The sequence below is a fragment of the Falco peregrinus genome, chromosome 7, assembly GCF_023634155.1.
Source record: "Falco peregrinus isolate bFalPer1 chromosome 7, bFalPer1.pri, whole genome shotgun sequence".
NCBI lineage: Eukaryota > Metazoa > Chordata > Aves > Falconiformes > Falconidae > Falco > Falco peregrinus.
The window spans coordinates 68,994,322-69,012,638 of record NC_073727.1 but is presented as its reverse complement, the minus strand read 5'-3'; the positions used below and the strand labels follow the sequence as shown (position 1 = coordinate 69,012,638).

Here is an 18,317-nt window from a genome sequence, read left to right as displayed (position 1 = left end):
TTCTTTGTTACCTCTAAAGGAAAAAACAAATAAGCTGTGTGATCTCAAATATTCTAGCGTCATATCCTTCACTGTGATCACAACTTTATGCCTCCTGATTACTTCTAGATACTGATGTAAAATGAGGAAAGGATACAATAATTTGAAGTTCCTCTTTCCTGTACCCCTTACCCATTTTCCAAACAAGGTAATGAGAAAGGTAAATTACTAACATTTGTCACTACCCGTGCTACTTTATTAATAGAAGTCAGACCGAAGGAAAACTAAGAAATAACACTGAGAAAGAAAGAGTGTGCCACAACACCTGATACACAGTTGCTGATGTGTAACACCATGATCATATATTACTGCAATTCCAGATAAAATTAGATGGAATGATGTTGACATATCTCAGGAGAAAATTAGCTGTAGCTTATCCAATAAAGTCTTTATTATCCATGAAGCATGCTTGACACTTACTTTTAGTAAGTATGATACTTTATAGGAGGCTATCAAAACACTTTGACTAAATGCTTTATCACAACTTAGAGGTGTGTTCTTTGATATTAGATCTGTCACATCAAAAGCACATATCCGCATTGTGCAGTGATGGAACTTCAGCATGATTTTGGCATTATAATGCACACTGAGTTCCCAGTAATGACTTAATGTGTCATGCTTACATGCATGTATGAAGATGACGTGCAAACAGGACAAACCAGAAAGGACCCTTCCATATACTCTTACTAGTTCAGCTAAGAGGCAAATCTATTCCAAGACCTGAATGGTTCTTGTATGCTTGGATACTTGTGTAGCAAGTATCAGTCATCCTAACAAGTTGTTTGGTCCCAGGACTGTATTAGGCATATTGCAGACAGATCACAGCTGAATCTTCCTAATCTCAGTTCTAGGAACAGTGAGACCAAAGATCTCTGCCAGATCTTCTGTCCCTGCAGATGCATGCAGACCCAAATTTTCCAGAAATTCAAATTATCCAGGTAGCCAATGCTGTTCGAGTCAGCACAAGATATATGAAGTTTTAGCCCAATTACTGGAGATAACACATTGGCCATGCTGGCTGTCACAGAGTTTTGTCACACGCATTTATCAGATGTGGGGAAAAAAAACCCCATGAATAACTTTTATGAAAGACTGAAGACTACTGCAGTGTGTCCATCATTCAGGTCAGTGGTTATGGCTGTGGTGTGAGACTGGTGAATAATGGGTTTAATTTCATGCTTTGCCAAAGGCTTCTTAAGGGACATGAGGGAAGTGACAGAGCCTCTGTTTAACTCTTAAAATAAGGATAATGATCTTTCCCCACTTCAGAGCAGTGCTCAGATGGAGACTGAAACAGGTTGCTGTAGCGTGCAACAGGTTCACATCAGTTTTTTCCTATACAAATAATATATATATACATACATGCACACATATACGTATGTACATATATTCTACATATATTCTCAACAATGGATCAGCATCAACTCACACAGTGAGTTTAGATAAACATTCACGTGCTTTCCTAAAATTTGCAGGCAGTACATCTTACTTGTAAGGAGAGATGATTTTGTAAACATAAACAGCTTTACAATAGACTTCTTAAATCTGTCCAGGACAACATAGTGCAATATTCTTCCTTTAGTTATTTTACCACTTTGGCATATAACATATTGATTGTGAACATATTTAAGCGAGTGAGTTTGAGGTTTTGCATTTTGTATGTTTAATGCAAGCTGCTTTGAACAACTTTACTACTTTCCTTAATTAAAATAAAATAAAGCAGAAAAGGAACACATTCATTTTCCTGCCAGACTTGGATTTAGCCCTGAGCACTTCGAGCAAGGCACAGCGATGTGCAATATGTTGCATAGTAATTCTGCTTGAGTAAAGCTCCTAATATTAAAGAATAACCATGCATCCAAGAGACAGTCAGCCTTACACGCAGACAGATTGACACAGCATGGTGCAACATTTTTGTCCAGAATCTGGAAATGCCTGCTTGTGAAACTTTGGCAAGAGTAAGTCTGCACCATGTGCATCTCCTTGTAAGTTTAATTGCCTGTATACAAGCTATTAGTCTACCTTCAGGAGTTACTTTTCTTAATATTTTCCTCCTCCTTTTGCATCATTATGGCTAAACGAATATGATTAAGTCAAATAAACAAGAGGCAATCCACGGTAATTTCAGACTTTTGACCAAACCTGACGCCATAGCCGATCAGTAAGATTAATGAATGAATAAATAAATAAATAAATAAATGTCTGTTTGGCTCAAAAACAGTACTGCTATTCCACAAGCTGAACTGCTCAAGGCAGAAGTTCTTTTAGTGTGGACCACAGCTCTCCAAAGCTAACACGTTGATCTCCTGCCATCATTGCACCATAGTGCAGACCTCCTTCTCTTGCATTCCTCATTAATATGTCTCCTCTGCAGCAAATAATGGAGCTATGCTTGATGAAAAGGGATATATATATATATAAAAAATCTAGTAAAAAGTTGCACTAAGAAACAGTGGTCAATCCCACTGAAACTGCATGACAGATCTGCAGCAAAATCAGAGATTTCTTAGAAAAATTTATATGCCAATTACCCAGTTAGTAGCAATAATCAAAAAGAAAGCTATATAGATAAATCAAGACACCTACAAAGAAAAGGCATTAACTGAAAACAGGCACAATACATTTCATGTCTCCACCCTGCATTTCAGTGCCACAGCACAACGAAACACCACAAATAGCATGGTGACGGCTTCTTTAGAAGGCATATCTATCTCCCTCCTAAAAAGGACGAGCACACCCTACTATGCCCTCTGTGATTCTATTCAGACAGTTTAACTGCATTACAAACCATACAGATTGTATGTGTTGCTTGCATGTGTTGTCTACATTAATGTCATCAGGATAGTCCCAAGATGTCCCAATCACAATTTTTCTTGGTATCTAACTTTCTTTTGGAAACATACAGTTTTCTTGGATATTTGTTTTGGGCTTGACTTCACAGAAATCATAGTTTTAATAAGCACAATATTCATTCTCATGTATCTGTAGCCTACACAAGGCTACATGTAGATTTCTGTGGACTTACACAGGTGTAACTGCCAGCAGGAATCTGAAAAATATGCAACTGCATGTCACAGCACAAACAAACCAGCCGGCTGCAACAAGGTCTTTTACACACCCACCCACTCTACTCTCTGTTTTTTCCTCATCTCTCTTCCTTGGCTGCTCCCTCTTCCTTGGCTGCCCAACCACCTAACAGAACCAGCCACAGCTGCACCTTATCTACATCGGCCAACCCACCGCCCCTGAAGCCCACAGCCCACAGCTGTGTGTTATCAATACTAATTAACCCAGCTTCATTCCTCTACAACTGCATAGTTCTGCCATTGCTGTGGGACCTCTTTAAAGATGTGAATCATTTTGTTCCCTCTTTGTGCGCTTTTGCAGTACAGGAAGGAACTAAGCATTACCACCAAGTTCCAGTCAAAGTGATCTGGAAGATCATCTACACTAATACATTGTGGAGCAACCCACATCTGAGGACACAGTCAAACCTCTACCTGCAAATCGGACCAGCTGCCTGCCAGCGAGGCATTTCTCCTCAATGTGGAAGACGTTCCCTGTGAGCAGCTGGGGCCGGTTCCCTCTCAAGCACTAAGGGAAGACTCTCATCCCCTCTTTGTGGGCTGATGTGAGGACACCAAGCCACACAGGCTACTCTGATGCCCCTCTGCCCTGATTTCTACCATATTGGATACTGTACAACGGCTCATGGTCTGGACCATATCAAAGATGGACAAAAAAACCCCATGGAACTTATCGCTTCTGCAAATATAATTTTCATCATATTGAAATGTTTTGGAAATAGTTGATCCGTGCTGTCAAACTTGAGGATTTTTCTCTAAAAAAACCTATAGGACAATAATATTTAAAAGAAAATTTTTATGAACTGAAACAGTGAAATTTATCAAAATACAACTGTTTTGGAATAGTTCACTAAAAACTGTGTTTCCTTACCTGGAAACTTTCTGTGACACTTTCAAAAATCAGTGGAACAAAGTCTCCAATAATAATCAGAATAAAATAGATTAGATTTTAAACAGAAGAAATTCAGGACAACTTTGAAATTTCAAATCAAGGTTTCATTCTTCATGCAGGTCTGCCCTACACTCTTTCCCTCTCATGAGAAAAAGGCAGGATGCAACTGCAGAAAAAGCTTATGTTACTGAGTTTTCTGTTTGGTTTGCCGACACATCATTACCTACACACCATCCATATTATCTAACGCTCTTTAAATTGCTGCTCCATACTGTGATAATCAGATATGTTAAGAACTTTTTATTTTAAACATGTTTAAACAAAAAGGTGCTATAATGGGCGCAGGTGCCCAGGCGCTGGCGGGGGCTGCAGGGCCCCTGTGAGGAGCGGCCGGGGCTGCCCCGGGCCGGGCACAGCTGGTTCCCACCGGTTCCCGCCGGCTCCCGCCAGCTCCAGCCACCCCTGCAGGGCACGGCTGGGCCTGTGGCCTTGTGATGTGGTAGGGCCTCAGGGAGAGCCTGTGTAAGAAAGGGGGAAAAACACTGCACAAAAGTGAGAAGTGAGGGGAAAAAGGCAAGAGGAACTGCCTGCAAGCACCAAGGTGAAAGAATAAAGAGGGTAAGGAGGTGCTCCAGGCACCAGAGCAGAGATTCCCCTGAAGCCCGTGGAGAGGACCATGGTGGAGCAGATACCTACAGCGCAGCCTGTGAAAACCCCGTGCTTATCTTTGACTTATCCTGAAGGACTGCAGCCTGTGAAAGGACCCACACAGGCAGGGGAGACGTGTGAGGAGGAAGAATATTCCGAGGGAGGCTGTTACAGAGTGACCCCAGCCCCGATTCCCCATCTCCCTGCACCACATGGGGTGGGGTAGGCAGACGAGTCCAGTATGAAGGAGTGAAGTTCAGCCTAGGAAGCAGGAGGCCAGGGGAAGGCACTGTTTTCATCTGCCTTTGTTTCTCACTATCCAAACCTATTTTTAATTGGCAAGAAATTAAATTAACTTTCCCCAAGTTGAGTCTGTTTTGCCCATGACGGCAACTGGTAAATGAACTCGCTGTCTTTACCTCATCCCACAAGCTTCTTCACCTTATTTTCTACCCCATCCTGCTGAGGAGGGGGAGTAAGAGAGCAGCTGGGTGGGTGTCTGGCAGCTGGCCAAACTCAACCCATCACAAGCACTGAAATTAGAAATGTACACTCTTCTACAAATTCAATACAGCAGCACATCAGATATTTTCTTAATTAAGGAAAAAGCACTGCTTTAAGTCATCGATACAAAAATATATCACAACTGTAGAGGTGTCTAATTATAGCTAAGAATTACAGAAAGTGTTAACAGAGGAATGTTTGTCTTTTATAACAACAACATTCAAAAAAATTGTTAAACAGCTCTGTGGAAAATGCACTGCTCTTTGTTATTTCTGCAGACTGAAAACAGTGAAAGCCTTCCCCTGCTCAAGGTTATCTAGCAAGATTTTGATAGCAGTGTAGGGAAACACATTCCAACATTCTGCCTAGACAACTAATTTTGGCATTGGAAGAGGCATGTTTAACCCCTATAGTACATCAGTGGCAAGTGAAAGAAGAACACTACGGGCAGAGTAGGTGGGAAATGGGCCATTTTGTGCGAATGAGCAATCTAGTCCAAGCTAACACATAGGGAAATCAAATGAACTCTCCAAATTAAGCCTTAGTTACAGCGATGTAAACTTGGAATAATTTAAACTGATGCCTTAGCAATTCAAAAGATAATCTGCTTCTTATAAATGCTAAATCACTAACCTCTCCACCAAACCAGATCTCAGGTTTTACAAGTAGATTATATACAAACATGTTCTTATTAATCTACATGAATCAATATTGTCCTGCTGAAAATAAGGATCTTTCAGCTCTCGATTCAGATTTATGCATACTTCTGGGGCAAAGAGCTTACTTTTTTCCTTCCTCAACAGCATATGCTACCCACATCTTATTACTGCAATACATCTATCCTGTATCATTTGTTCTTGCAATATACTAAGCTCTTTTCTTCATTTAATGTTGCCATTACCAATGCAACACCACTTTTTGTTTTATCCTTGTTTTAATAGAGATTTAAAAAAAGCTATTAAGTCTCCAGAAAAAGGCTCCAGCTGATGCAAGGCTATTATAATTCTGATTTGTCCAGATATTCATATATAAAATCTGTGAGGAAAACCAAGTGAGTTTTAGAGCATGTATTTTAAAATTTTCCATGAGCATTCTCATTAATAATTTGTCTAACCTGGTTTTGAATGCCTGAAAAACAGCTAACGTTCTCCTGGTTTCTTAGTTTACCCCCTAACTCCACGAATATGACTTTTGAGAGATGCTTTTCACAAGTCACTTAAGGGCCAAGGCTGGAGCCTTAGGCAGCAACATGTTGAGCAGAAAGACCCACATTTATGTCTTCTATGTGGACATCAGGGTACTCTTACATACAATTTTGCCCACTAGAAAATACCCCAGTGATTTGACTATAAGGATCTATAACCTTTTGCTAGAAAGAAAATGAAAATCACACAAACATCATTTTGAAACGAGCCTATAGAATACTCAGTCCATTGTCTGAATCTATTGATTTTGTAGATTTAGGAAAGGTTTGGTAGATCCCTACTTCCCTTTACTTGGGCATATCTTTATTTTATTCCTCTCATATTCTATACAAATTCTCCGTAAAAGTGTCCTTCGTTTGAAGAGAACAGCTGCTAGCACGGTAATCACAGTGTCCCCTTCTCTATCGAAAACTGTAGCTAGTAATCCTGTTCTCAATTGTTATTCTTCTGTTCATGACACATCACAGCTGCATGAATAAGACCACTTAAATATAAGCATGAAAACATTAATTTGTTTTGTTTGGAGGAATCTCTGTTATTCAATATCCAATACTGTTTTGATCTGTTCACAGATTTCAATGTCTCTGAAAAAATTTCAAGCACGTCAGCTTTGTCTGAATTCCCCTGGAGAAGGGGCGCAGGTGCCATACGCACGTGACCAGGAGCTATGCAGTCCTCCTGCCTGCAATTCCATGGAAAGCTCATCTTTTCATAACTGACTACCCCAAATTGGATTCTGAATGGCACATTACCTGGAAATTCAAGCGCAGCCTCTCGTATTTTCAAAGTAATCCATTTGAAGACAGTTAAACTTACTTGTTACAACCATTTAACATGAGTGAAAATTCTAGAAAGCAAAAAATGTATTATGTCACCCTTGGGAGATAGGGAGAAAAATGTTCATATTGTATTCAGAAAACTGGCACCACTAAAGAAAAAAAAAATATAACGGTTGATCGGCTGATATCTAACTGCTAACAGAATTTGGAACTGAAATCAGTAAAATAGAAACTGTGCCATTAAATTAACATTATAGCAATACTCTTTTGAAATGCAATTTCAAATATCTGAGCTGATTTCCAGGTGTCTGTTCTACTTGTGGGTATGATGCCTCCTCTTTCATTCTCATGCCCAATGCAGTAGGGCATAAATGGCACCTTTCAGGCTAGCTGGCTTTCTCAGTGCTTCAAAACTAAAACACAGGTACAGAATGTGTTAAAGAACTGCACCTCCATGTACTTCCTTATGATAGTCTTAAACCAAATCTCACCAGTGTCAATATCTTCCATATCTTTTCAATTCCAAAACCTTGATTTTTGGAAGCTAATGCAAATCTGCATTCTTTATTAGGTCTTTAAGTCTGTGCTTGCTTTACTACTGCTATAATTTTAGATTTTAGATTAAAGAATTTGAAAATGTGCTCAAAGAAGAGATTTGAAAGTGAGTGCGTTAGTGGTCAGGTTTCCTAGGTGCCTTCACTAATTTTTGCATGCAGAGTCTCTTTCACTGGACTTCTTCAGAGTCGCAGCAAACTGACAGAAGAGAAACAATGGAAGCATCTGCCCTTCTGTGAGGATAATTTCCCCTTCCTCAGCATAGACAGAAACATTTGCGGACACCATGATGAGATATATTTCTATTGATTTGTGTTGGTAGTTCTTACCAAATATCAAGTGGGCAACCTCTGCACTTTTACCTCAAAGACGACAGCCTTCTGCTAGCCGGTGAAGTATTATCATCCATACTTTACAGAGGAATGACTTGTAAAGAAACTGCGTGGCCTTTCAACAACCAAAAATGTTTTCAGCACGGTCACATCTCCACCCTCCACCACAGTGCCTGACAAACTCATCCTGCTCCTTTTTTATCAGATATCCCAGATTTTTTTTCCCAAATATCTGAGTAATTTATCATTCTATTACCTGCTGCTAGTGGCAGGAGCATGTAAGTGAAATAAAAATACCTGAATCAGAGGGATTAATCTGTTAAAAAGCTAGTATGACTCTTCTGTTGCTTTTCTGAAAAATCATTTATTGGTCCCACAGGGGCCTGGCTTGCAGAAATCAGAATAAGCAGTGTCATTGCATGAAACAGTGAAGACTGAAGTGTTTATGAACTGGTTAAATTGCAGCTCTGCAGGAGAGTTTGGGGGAGGCTGCTAATTATTCATGTATAAATTTAGAGTGGAAATTTTAAATTTACTTATCAACAGTCTTATTCATTTCTGAATCCCATCAACTATACAATGATTATTTGTCCAAAATCCACCTTTTACTTGTTTGGTTATTTAAAATATAATCTGAAAAGGCTTATCTGAGAATTGTGTACCCACATTTAAAAGCTAGGAACAGAGATCAAGTCCATCGCTAGAGCTCCAGTGTCCGGCTTGGGCACTGATTGCACTGCGTGTGTGGCCACGGGGCAGGGCAATGAGCTGAGTGAGGGAAGGCACCTAGTGTTTTTAGCATCCTCCCTGGGTTTTGTGGCCTGTGCGATCTGGCAGTATCTTGGAGGAGGCACACACTGCTCTTTCTGCCTCTCTAACTGAAAGTGAGTGAGTGTGTGCATGCACGTAAGCAAATGACTGCCTCTGCTCACGCGTAACAGCATGCCTGTATGAGACCAGGTACAGGAGACATGAGATCCTAGAACAAGAGAAATCAAAAGTGAATCTCAGGATTACATTATAATAAATATGTATCTCTTTTTGCTTACTGAAGCATGGTGTATCCATAAACCCCCATGTTCAGATCAGACAGAGGGGTTTAACACAAAGCAGTTAGTGTCTAGACAGCTTTGTCCTATCTGGGAATCACGAGAATGATAAGAAGCAGGCACTCACTGCACAACAGGCACAGGAGGGATCCATTGAAGTAGTACTACAACTAGCTTCAAGGGGCAACAAACACAAAAGGCTGAGATGATGTGTACAGTCCCGGGAAAGGGAGTTCCCCATGTTAGAAACCATTTCCTTCTTCCACAGGTCCTTACCCCAGAGCCCACTAAGAGCAAGGGGAAGCTCATACTCATTTTCATCCAGAGTGCACCTAAACTGTTACTGCTACTGCTTTCTTTATAAGGCAATGATGCACTATAAGACACAATGCTCATATTAACATGAATGTAGTAAGAACCACAAAGCTCCATGAAGGTCTGAACTGCACCAAAATCTATAGGATTTTAGAGCATGGCCATGGAACTGCCTTCCCATGGAGCCCGCGCAAGAAACCTAAAGAACACCCAGAAGACTGCACAATGCTACTACATACTATTGCTGACAAGTGTCCTATGTCATCCAACTTCTCTACCACACGTTTAATTAAAAAAAAATATATATTTACCTAAGTCCCCAATTTGAATTTTATCTGGTTCATCACCCTGCTATCCCATTTTGATAGCTGCAGTGTGAATACTAAGGACTAATACTAAGGGGTTCATCTTTGTTTCCTGCTATAAAAACAAGGTCTTGCTCAGACAGTGCTTAGTTCCATGGAGTCCTCATCCTTCATCTGCTTTATAGGTGCTGCTAGAATAGAAATTATACTGATAACCAAAGCCACCCTGTTCTGCAGTAATATTGAAGAGAAATACTGTATCAAAATTGTTTGCAAAAACCTTGCAGATACTTATCTCCTCACAAGAGGTCATTAATTGTTATGAATTCAATCTATTTTAGGAATCCAACATTTAGATCAGGTAAACTTATCAAGCTTGTTAATTTTTCTTTGGCTGTAGATCTGATTTAAGAGGCTCTTACTGGAAGTTAGTCTTACTCCTAGTTCCAGATCTTTTCCTATATCAACGTCAAAAGCCCCAAGTTGTGCTAATCAAAAAGTTATCTGGTGTGCTTTAAAATGGAACTGTGAAATGGTACATTCAAAGCAAATGGAACTATGCACGCACACAAAAAAAGGAAAGAATTTTAAAAAGGCCTGTTTGGCTTGTCTCTGTGTGTTTTTGAAAAAGTCAGTCTTGTCAAAGCTGTGGTTTGGAGTGCAGCCACAGAAAGAGCCAAGTCAGCACAACTGGGCACTCTTCTGGCAGGGAGTGGGAAGGAACAAGTGTCTGTGGGCAACACATGGACCTCTTCAGATCGATCTGCTAAAGGGATAATGAAATGGTGCCACAACTGCAGTTAAAATGTGGCGAAAATAAATGTTAGATGGCAGTTCAGAGCAACAGCATAAATTAATTGTTTAATTGTAAGGTAATATTTAAGCTTTTACTAAATCTAAGAAAATGTATAGAGACTACATATCTATGAGAAAAATACCATTGACTCAATATAATCAATAAAATTGAGAGTCCCTATGAGATTCAGCTATTTAGCCTGCCAATCTTCATGACATTACTGTATAATTCCTGTTGGTTTAAGATGTTTTCTCCTTTCAGTTGCTACTATGCCTGCACAAATGGGAAGAAGCCAAATTACTGCACTGAGGAAACAATGAGGCTGAATAGATACAAAATGCTGTCAAACACACTGAATGAACAGAAAAAATATGCCTTTAATTTCATTTAGTTCTTGCCTGTTACTCCTATCAGCAGTTGGGCAGGGGGAAGGAAAATAAATCAGATGCAAGAATGACTGTCCAGATGACAATACCCCACTTAAAGAGCCATTGATAAAATTTGTAGGACTAAAAATGCATGAAGAAAACTGGGATCGAAAGATCACCTCTGGAGAACTGTACAGAACAGCACCTGAATTCTGTGCCCTCTCCTAGCCATGCAGCTGACGTGAATGGTGAGGGATGTGAGGTTTGGGGGTGTTTAACCCAGGCCTCATCTCTACAAGGAGAGAGCCAGCACAAAGAAGGGCTTTCTAAGAACAAGCACCTCCCAGAAAAAGCCCGATTCCCACAAAAACAAGAACATCTGAACCGGGCCCACTCCTCAAACCACTGCTGAGCTCACTGTCCCCTCCAGCCCCACAGCAAAATTTCTATGGGAGATGAACTGCCTCCCTCTGGTTTCCTTGTCACTACACAGCAGAGAAGCCAGAGAGAGGGAGTTACTCTGGCTGTGTGCGGAAGCAAGGTCTGATCACCACCACCTGTCTTCCTTTTTGATCCTCTGCATTCAAACCGCAAGGCTCCACTGGGGTCCTGGCAGCACGGGCACGGTGCTACAGATCGGCATGCTGCTCCCCAGCTGCGCAGCCCGAGGAGCGCTGTATGCTGGCTCCCCTGAGCCACACGCTCAGCCGCTATGCCGTCGTCTGCGCTGTGTTACAGGAGTATTTATCTCAATGTGCCTGGCCTGGCCTTGCCCCTCCTCTCTCCCCGGGTGAAGCACACGAGGTCTGGAAGAGCCCTTCCTCTTCGCGAATTGCTGTGAGATTTCTGCCCACAGGAACCGTACCTCGATCTGACAAGTGAAAAAGCAGCCTGATATTTTCTGGCCTGTATTATTAAATGGTGGGTTGCCCTTATCATGATCCCAGTTAAGTCAGTAAGTGTTTTGCCATCATCTTCAGCAGAAGCGTGTTCAAGCCCTAGACACCAAGGATTTGATGATGGCAGGTCACCTAGAAAATGAACTGAAATTTATCAAAGATGTTGTCGCTCTTGTATCATAGATAGAGTGGTAAGAACTGGGAGGACAGACAATACATGACTGTTTCACAACACGTTACTATACAGATCACCTAAAACTTGAACCTGATGACAAAGAATGCCTTTCTCAGAAATTGCATGGAAATGCATGATCCTCAAGTGATTTTCTGCTTTGGATCTCCTTCTCATTTTCTTTTGATGGGCAATGGTCACCTTTACATCTTTGACTTTGATAATGCAAGTAATTATTGCTACCGCAAACACCGCAGTAACATTTATTAATTGCACAGTTTCTCTTAAGATGTTAGTGGTAACTATAACGCAGTTTCACTTTCCTTCGGTAAAAGAAATCTATGAACTACTACGTGGTATTCTCTATATATCACTAAATGCTCTACTGTGCGGGTTGTCTGACAGTAACAGACTTGTTACCCTATTTGTACCTTGGTAATGTACTGCTAAGAGGAATTAATAGCTTGCTAAGCAGAACCACTTTGTTCTACAGAACTGCTTCCTGTTCTGTAGAAAAGCAGTACTTCAGAACTGCTTTCTGTATGCTTTGCTGGCATTCACACTGTCCTGCATGATTTTCAGGTTTTAATATCAATTTTGCAAGCGCATCTGTCAAAGACAATTAAATTATATGACAGATATAATTCATATTGGACCAATCCATGCAAATCTTTCATTGTTGCAGGTATGAATATTTTATATTACACAAAAAGAAACTAGAAGCAATTCAATTTGATGTAGCCATGGGGTCTCCAGTCAAGGACGTGTGGTTTTGTACATATTCCAGCCCTCTGCACCGACCTTGGGCAGAATTTTTTAAGTATATATAAAAAGAAAATATATATTGCCTGTGATATTCAAAGGAAATGAAGCTGGCACTTACAGACCCTATACTAAACTCTAATCAATGAACAGAACTTCCTTTTAAAATGAGTGTAAAATCCAGCTAATTTTCCTTTACTACTCTAGAATATTTTTTTAGGAATTTATTTTTAACAGCAATTAGGAAACATGGAAATGTGGATCCCATATTCTTTCCTTTGTGTGCACACTTAACTCTTTTTATATTCACATCAGAGACATCTATCTGGTCTCATTTATACTACAATTGTGAAACTTGAATGTATAGAAGTCCAGTTATTCGTGATTTACTCCAGCTCAAATTCAAGCCTTTCTCCTCAAAAACAGAACCAAATTATTAACTATGTAAACTTATTGCAATGACGAAGCTAAACGCATAAAATTAAGTATCCAAGAACAAAAATTCCAAGCATATAGATCAAAAAGTTTTCAGAAAGATATGGCTGAGATTTGTAACATATTGTCGATAATAGAATGCAACAAATAATAAGGAAAATTTATGGAGCATAACTCATATGATGTAATCTATGTTACAGAGTTGTATGACTCCTGGATACATAATTTAAAAACTTATTAGATAAAGCAGAAGTGGAATATTCTATGCTCAGTGCTATGGTCATTCCTCCTTTTCTATATTTGTTAAATGAATTTAAGAACTGTGTATACTGTTTTCAACGTAATGGATGGGATGCTTGTATTTATATGCCCTTCAGCATGCTTATTACTTCAATTATGTTGATTATCCTTCCTATTAATTTTAAATTATTTTATTATTTTTTAAAAGCTGCTGCCAGATCTACTTTCCTTATGTAAATTATAAGACAGGTGCAAAACTGGCAGGAATCTATTAATGCAATATTTTTTAAAATAAAATTCCAGAACAGTAAGTGGACTACAAAAAGCAGTGACTACACAATGATTTCTTTATGTTTATTCTCTGAAAGATGCACCCTGCAAACTGCTCAATATTTGAAATTTCATCAGCTAAGCTACATAACAGTTGTATGCCTGAATTACAGAGCATGTAATTTGGCCTCTACATTCAGTATATGCCACTTTTCTTCAGCTTTTGCTTAACATGCATAAATGAAATCTGTGGAAATGTCTTAATTTTTCTAGATCAATTTAAGAGGCATTTACACTGAAGTAGCTTCCATGAAACATATTAGGCAGATCTATTTATGCAATTATTAGGACAAAATAACCTGTATTCTGTGGTTTTTTGCAAAAGGGAAGGGTAATGTCAGGCAGAGCGCTGCTGTTTAATATTCTCATGTGCTGAAGTACTTTCACATGCCTTCTAGCATTTTAAATAGCGTGTTTCATTCAAAAAAGGATGCCGGTAGTCACCAACTTTCCTAAACACACAGATTGGAAACACCTAGTAAATATTGTTTAACTCTTTTCATGTTTCAGCAGGTACATTTTTAAATGTACTGCACTGGACACTACATGATCATGTTGATCACTTGTTGCTAAATAAAAAGGATGTAGGCTGCCTCAAATGACAGGGAAACATGACAGATACAGATCCATGAACTAATTATGAGCAAATGCAAGAGCTGATATTGATGCATACTTGTAAAATAATCACATTGGTACTACAGAAATCAAACCTTCCAACTTCTCCACAGAAGTGAAAAAGCAACAGTAATTACAACTTGTGAATTGATGACGGCCAGCCTGTACCTTTGTTCTTATATCATACAGACATCACTTTTTTTTTTTTCCTTTTTGGCTTTGTTCCTGCATAAACTTTTACAGAGCGAGCTATTTTGCTTGAACATCAGAAACCTATACTGGCAAATACAGATTTATTGATGTTTTTGATAGGCATATCCAAAACTAGAAGGGCTAATACTCATGGGAAAAAAACCCCAAACCTCTACTTTTGAAAAGTTTAAGACATGGGAGGGAAAAAACCCCATACATACAGAGAATACTTCCCATATCCAAACATTTCAAGACATCTGAACACTGTTCACTTGCTGAAAGTTGCCAATCCTAAAACCAGGATTGAATTAATCTTACTAAAGGAGACCCAGTAACCCAGTGATCCTCCAGACCTCTGCTTAAAGGCAGGTTTCTCTAAAAAATTCTTGTACCAAATCTTAACCCTTACTGTACAATTAATGTCAGCTCTCCAAAAGAGTGCACACTATGTGTGTGATCACAGCACTTTTTTAAAGCTCTTCAAAGGATATTTCTGTTTGACAGCATTTTTGTTAGCAACATCTCTATAATGTAAAGGCTCCTTTCACTGTGCAGCAAATATATGGGGTTTTTTGCTCTTATCTCATGTAGTGCACTTGATAAGGAGTACTACTGAATCTTCTGCACGCTGCATTACAAAGAAAACTGTCTTTTTGTAAGGCATTTTCTCTCCATGCTTTCACATAAAATAAAGGCTCTTGTAACTGGATGTATCTGACTGTATTAATACTCAAATGAAAACTGAAACCTTTCTACTTTATCTGAAGTATAAATCCCCAAAACGATCCTTGCTTTTCCAATTGTGTTCTCTGTAATAAAGGTTAATATTGAACTGAACTTATCGTATTCTAGCATCACATGTTAAGTTCCAAATCTGTGTGTGTGATCTATTTTCTTTTTTACTGTTGAAATTAAAGAATAGGAAAAAATGTTGGCAATATTATTAAAAATAACAGAGTAAAAGCCTTTTACTTAAAAACAGTTCAAACCTATTGCTTTCATGAGGAGGAAAAAAACCCCATGGTGCAAAGTACCGGGGGGAGGGAAGGGAAAAGCATCTGTTGAAAATTAACTACTTCAACGTTAATTAATACACAGTTTTCTACCTGATGAGATGGTGTTGTAGAAAGTATAAATTGAAGGCACAAGAGTAAGAAATGAGTCATCTTTGACTTACCGTTTCAAAGACTATTGCTGTATTGCAGTCAGCATCCAAACACAGAGCATGAAGCTTCTCACAAATCAGAAAAAATATTCGATCACTGAACAAATCAAATTCATTGTAAAAATAAAGGCCAGAGATTAGAGTATGTATCCAAGGGTCTGGTTAGTCACAGCTTTGACTAGCCTGCTACAGAGCTCTGCAAAACAAGTATACTGCAGCAGTGTGGCAAGCATAGGATTGCAATGCATGTCCCATATATTCAAGCATAATAGAAAACATGGTCTGGAGCTTATTCCATGTGGAAGTGGGGTTTGTTTCATGCAGGCAGAAAAAAGAGGGGGTTTTTTTCCCACATAATAGAATTAGAAATGAAGATTTTTCTTGATTATTGTACACAGTAATTCCCCAGGATATCAATTACATAAAGCAGGTGCCTCTGTCTCCTGTTTCCCAGATAAATGCCTGTAATGTCATTTCACAAATGATCCTATTTAGACAGGAGCCACCTATTGTGATGATATCATTTGCTCTAGTATCCATAAATGGGCAACTTCCTACCGAGCGTCATGACCACTGACGACACAAATTTTTATAATATTGAGTGGGCAGGGTGGTTGATGGGGTCCCATCAATCTACAGCAGCTTCTGCTGATGTGATATCATGAATCCTGCATAATCATCTAAAAGGCTGAAAATGAAGAGGAGCATTAAACCTGTTTGGTGGAGCTCATTAAAAAAAAAACAAAACACACCTAAAACTGGAAAAAAAAAATACTTCTGGAGAGGTAGTAAAGGCAAATAAAACATAACCACCTAACAGTGGCACCTTTTCAGATGCCTTCTGCACTCACAAGGATACTGGTAGATACGAACAAAATTACTCTCAGTTAAGAAGCGTAGCTGTCAGTTTCTTTTTTAATAAATAATAAAACCGGTATATCCTCTTCCCTTGCAAATGCAAAATATACATTGACAGCAAAAAGGACCAGTGCTTCAGTGATGCACAAATTAGCCCACTCTTAGTGAATATTTTTAGAATTAGCAACTGCTTGTCACAGTAGCTTGGAATATGAACTCTGTAACAAAATATCCTTAGACTGTTCAAAATCCAGTCTGCTAGGCTGGTTTGCTTCATGGTCTGGCTACATCAATTTCATTTCTCAGATCAGTGTTTTCTTAAGAAAAATCATTCCATTAAATATACATATTTGGGAAATGTTATGATACAGTTAGCTGAAATTAGTTTCCGTCTGCCTGCTTTAACACATAAAGATCTGAGCAGAGTTACAGGTGGCGCAGGGTTCACTTGCTTCCCTACCCTTTCCCCAAGGGACTAGTTGTGCCTAGTGGCTAAAACAAATTGCCTAAGAACTTTCTACTTTATATTTTTCCCGGCAGAAGTTGGTAGGAGCTTCAGAAGAAGGTCCCCAGTTTAAAAAAAAATGACCTGAAGGCATTTTTAACAGGATCTCCACAAATCTTGGTTTACATACTCCTGCTTTGAACAGACTGAGCTGCATCTAAACAACTTCTCAATACACAGACGGAAAGGCACGCCATTAGGATCCATCCATGTCAGCGTCTGGACAATGCTCAGCAGAATACCAGTCAAGCTGGCGTTTCAGGGTAGAAAACTTTAAAGCTTAAATGCGCAAAACCCAAGAGGAAATACACATTTCCACTGATGTGGCTCCATCCACTTCTCAAAACTCAGCCACTCCATTGTAGATGGCCCTTGTTATGCCTTGCAGTTACTTCATAGTATTTTTGGGGCAGGGGCCACCCTTTACCAGATTTCTCTATTACACACAGGGAGGGTCCCAAAGGCAAGCAGTAGAAATGTTAATAATAAAAGTAACTCAGAATAGACTAGTACTACCACAGCGACTCACATCAGATCTAGATGGGGTGAACACAAAACCTGAGCACAGCATTCACGGCTCCAAGACACAGCTATGCTGTCAAAGCAGAAGAGTTAATGGGTTTTCTGAAAGCATCCTGAAGAGAAGAACTCCTTCCTCAGAGATTGAAAACAATGGAGAAAACCATCTCAGAGCACTGAATAGCCATTTAGACGTAAGCAGGTACTTTCTTTCTCCCTCCCTCCCTCCTGTACTCACCTTCAGGATAACACTAGCTGATCTCCCTAGTAATGCTGTCTGGGCAAAGACATAAGCACAGTTTTGACTCTGGGGATCATAACCTCTTAATTTCAGTACAGGAGGGAAGTAGAAAAGCATATACTCTGTGTGTCCAGATGGCATAAATATTTTCCATGTGTTTCCATGACAAAAGATAAAGATAACACAAGAAACAGTTAGAAAGTCAAAGCATGTGTGAGTGTAACTGAGATTGATGGTCCAGAAGTTTCTCTCTTGGCTATATAAAAGATGATGAAATAGAATGAGAGAAAGAAAAAAAAAAAGGCAGAAAATAGCTGAAAAGAATATTCATCACTGCTCCATCACATGCAGTCCTGCCTTGGGAAATGCCAAATGTCAGATTTTCTTGGTAATGTACAAAGACTTTTAAGACTGTTCCAGGATGTAGTAGGAAAGTGTTCATTTTTTAAAACAATGTCTTTTTCAGCATCTGAGCCCAAGTATGTCACCACTCTCCCTTAACCTAGTTTTG

At 39.3% G+C, this 18,317-nt stretch overlaps 1 long non-coding RNA gene across 1 annotated transcript in view; it reads right to left on the bottom strand.

The window, feature by feature from the left end:
• The window catches only part of LOC129784923 (uncharacterized), a 181,899-nt gene extending 166,053 nt beyond the window's left edge, over positions 1-15,846 (bottom strand). Inside the window, exon 1 of the long non-coding RNA XR_008748194.1 lies at positions 15,696-15,846. This is a non-coding gene — a long non-coding RNA (uncharacterized LOC129784923). The remainder of the gene's footprint in view (positions 1-15,695) is intronic.
• Between the last annotated feature and the right edge of the window lie 2,471 nt (positions 15,847-18,317).